The sequence below is a fragment of the Antrostomus carolinensis genome, unplaced genomic scaffold (genome assembly GCF_000700745.2).
Source record: "Antrostomus carolinensis isolate BGI_N321 unplaced genomic scaffold, ASM70074v2 scaffold12560, whole genome shotgun sequence".
Lineage (NCBI taxonomy): Eukaryota > Metazoa > Chordata > Aves > Caprimulgiformes > Caprimulgidae > Antrostomus > Antrostomus carolinensis.
The window spans coordinates 10,884-14,999 of NW_010289122.1; positions in this window are offsets into that span (position 1 = coordinate 10,884).

Here is a 4,116-nt window from a genome sequence, read left to right on the forward strand (position 1 = left end):
TTTGTATTAGTTCTGTGTTTAAATCTTCCTTCCTGTGGTGGTGGAGGAGTACAGATGACCTCTGCTGTCTTGAATACTAAGAAGGAAGCGGCAGTTCCGTCCCCAGTAGTCAGTATGATTGCTTTTTGGTCTGTGCACCACAGCTGGGAGTTCACAAGGCTGACTGTACGGTGCTGACACTGCGGAGAGGTGCATCAGCTCCACGGGTTAACTGAAGCAAGCTAAGTGATGAGCAGAAGTTCTCTTCTGCACGGCTGACTGAAATGCTTTTTAGGGCTGAAGATATCTGTGACCTAGTTCTGCTTGGGAAGGATTTACATATGGAAAGGTCCCATAATTTGAGCACAATTACTGTATGTTAGAGCACCCACTCTACAAGCTGCTTTTGTGGACTCTTGAAAAACTATTCAAGCAGCTACTGCTTTTAAGCAAAAGAACTCAAAGATCCAGAATCAGTACAGTGGTACAGCCCCAGGTACTGTTTTGGTGAACAAAAGTAGGGTTTGTGGTTTGGTTTTTTTTTTGTTTGTTTTGATTTTTTTGTTTCCTGGAGGTTAGCAAATGTGTCTTGTTTGATTAGAGCTTGCAGGTAATTTGCTGTGGTTTAGGTGAGAACTGTATGTGCTGCAGTGTCCCACAGCTGTGGGCAGTTTGGAACCAGGGGATGTGGTAATGGCAGTCATTCAGTGAATACATGCAGAATCACAAAGTAAGAACTATCATAGTCTTGTCCCTGAACTCTCAAGTAGCAAAATAGGAATCAAAGTGCTCTTTTCTTCATTCCCATGGACAGTGAGGTTTTGGGGGTTTCCTTCTGCTGGCTAAATGGTTTCTGCAGATAGAGAATTCTAAAATGGTTTGTGATACAATGCAATTGAAAATTCCTGCGTATGCCCTGGCAGTGCCTCAGAGCCAGTCAATGAAGCTCAACAGAATTGAACTGCTGTTCAGAACAGTTACTTAACAGCCTAATTCTCCCTGCCCCCCCATCCCCTTTAGGTGGTAATGCTTGCCAATTTGAGAATTGTAAACCAACTAGCTCATAATTAAATTGGTGGAGTAACCTAGGTGAAGCAGCTCAGCCGTGAGACCCCTGTGACAGGTGGCTCAACCTGAAAGGCCAACAAGGAGTCCTGATAGTTTTAATGCCTGTTTCAGCAGTGCTGTCCTTCCTTACCCTCTTCTCTCCCCAGTTTATCACTGAGAAGCTGCTTTTTCCTGAGACCTGGAATCCTTAATTACGAGATCCCTCCTCACAGCACCTCCATCTGTGATCGGTGGTTGTCCTGGTTACCGTCTGGACTCTTGGTTTTAAACACAGTGGGATTCTGTTCCGATTCCTCATCTTCTCAAGGGATGTGTAATGTGCAGTTCTGCCATGATGCGAGTGTCTGGCTGTCAGTCGGAATGCATTCATGCAATAGTAGTGATGTGAAGCCAGCAGGAAACACTTGGCTGACCAATACATTGCATGAAGTGGAAAGCTGCAGTTACTTTCACTAATAGAGACAAGCTGTTCCACAATGCATCACATACCACTATATGAAAAGTGTGACCCTCCATAAGGACAGACTTCTAAACATCAAGGAGTATGGTTAGGTATGTGGTATGTTAAAAAAAAAAAAACAAAAGAAAAAACCCAAGCAAAACAAACACAACAAAAAAAAACCCTCAACCCAACCAACCAAAATAACCCCCCCAGCACTGTATGGGAGGGATAGTCTCATTTGCAGCTGTAAGATATGGAGCTTAGATGCCTGTCAGTTACTGGATATGTAATCTGGTATACTAATGTGACTCACAAGATGATCTCATCAAGTCACTTTATTTGTTTGCTTGTAAGGAAATTATGCCTAAATCTGCAGTGATGGAACCAGGTCAACCCCACAGGAGATCTGTTTGTTCTGATGCCAGGTGGAACCATGTGCCATTTGTCCTTATAACGGTGACTGTTTTCTGTTACTTCCTTTCAGACTCAGCTAAGGTAAGATAAAGATTTTTCAACATGTAGGTTAGGGTGAAATCAGTAAAGAACACTTCCAAATATTAAGTCTGATGTTTGACAGTTTACTCCCAAAGCTAAGCAAGCTCAGTGGTGACAATTCTAAGATCATCTCCAAGCCCAAGTTAAGTTATGAAATAAATTGAGGCCAGCATGCTGCTGCTGGTAGAAGGATAACAGACAAGGTTGTCTTAAAATAATCAGTTTAATGAACCACTTCTAAAATAACTGGCCTGCATATTAATGATGTCCCTCTTTCTTATTAATCAGGCAGCACTAAAATACTGTGTTGAATAGTCTGTTACAAAGAAGAAAAGAATTCACTTGTTACTTCAGGAAGGGGTTTTTTTCTGTTTCTCTCTCAGCCTGCAACAGTCCTTGCCAGGCTCGAATGGGAATAGGAAGATACTGTTGTTGCCATGTTGAGGTTTGCCACTCTCAATTTGCCTGGACGCTTTTCAATTGTAATTATGGAGATGTGATGAATGCCAAGTGATAGAATGAGACCACTGCACTAGGGTAGGTTCCTGAGGCAGCCAGCTTTGATTGAGGGGAAGTCACGTTAAGTTGCAGCGGGACAGTTACATAAGGACAGAGTTGCCCCAGCACACAGAGCTGAGAGTGTTCTGAATCTTTTGGCATTGAGTTCAGCACCTCCTTCGTTCTCACCCTCTGCCCTTTATTTCAGATAATAGTCAAAATCACTCTTACGTTCCAGTGAGGGGGGAGTGGGTTTATAGTAGTTGGGGAGCAGTTTTAATCCTCGCTTGTTTCCTTCACCTCTTGCACTCTACTACATGGGTAACCTATGGAAGAAAACAGGTAAACCTAAGAATGAGAAAAGAGATGTCTGGAGATGCCAGAACATGTTAATAAGACAACCAGAACAGCAATTGCTAAGCCCACTAGGTGTGTCCACATACTATGATGGATCCTCTCTGCTTACTGTAGAGGGGCTGGAGATGCTTAAGACTCATAATTGATCTCCAGGCAGAGGAAACTGTAAAGTCAGAAACAATTTAATACAGTGAAGCATATAGTTTAGCTGAGCAAAGATTTAAAACAAAAAAGGTTGCTTCTGTAATAAGCATATTCACAGAACTGCTTTAGCACAGCATTGCTTCTATGAATGGGACTTAGGGGTGATTCTGAGCATGAGTGCAAGTAATGGGGGAAAAAAATTGCTATGAAGGTACTGCTGAAGAGCAGATGCTGCTGTTAAAAGTTCAACTAGCCACAGGCATGTAACCCATGTACACTTCTGAGACAGCCTCAGAGAAAAAGCTTTTGTTGAGAATGTATATACCACGAACAACTGTTCTAAACTTGCAGCAAACGTACATACTGATGGCCTGAGCCCACTGTAAGTATTTTTTTAAAGAGCTTCCATTGAAGGGCAAGTAATCAGCTGTCTTACTTGTTTGAAAGTAATTTTGGAAAGATTTCTGATATATTAGTAAAGTTGTTCAACTTCATATTGAAAATCAGTCTGCATGAACAGGAAATTATTTATTTAGCTTTAGGAATGCACAAAAGAGCCCCAACTGCACATTTAGCCACAAAATGCAAATCACTAAAGACAATGAGTCAAGTGCCATGAAAGAAATAATTATGCATGGCCTTTATTAGTGTAGATTAACTTTTTCAAATCTCCCACTGGAGAAGGAAAACAAAGGTCATGGTTTCTGTAAACTCGCACTGCATATGTAGCATCCCTCTTTCTGTTACAGTGTGATTGCCTTGCCAAGGATCGTTTGTCATCAGTTTGAAGGAAGCAGTTAAACCTGGCCGCAGCAATGCATGAGGAGACAAGTCTTCATCTGATAAACAGCAGCTTAACTCTACCAAATCCAACCAAAGTCAGACAATCTACAGTGCTAGCCTGAGGAAAGCCTTACCAAATTTATTTTGCTAAATCTCTAACTCTCAGCTTATGGTTGTAAAACAAATATAGCCAGAACCTCAGGTAGGCAAAGGTGAAAAGCCCTGATGATGTAACTGCATTTTCACATTCAGAAATCGCAGGGAGACGATGATGAAATCTCAGGTCAATTTGTGTACAAGGGTTCCACCACACCCTCTCTCACCCCCTCCACGCTGGCAAGCTTCTATGC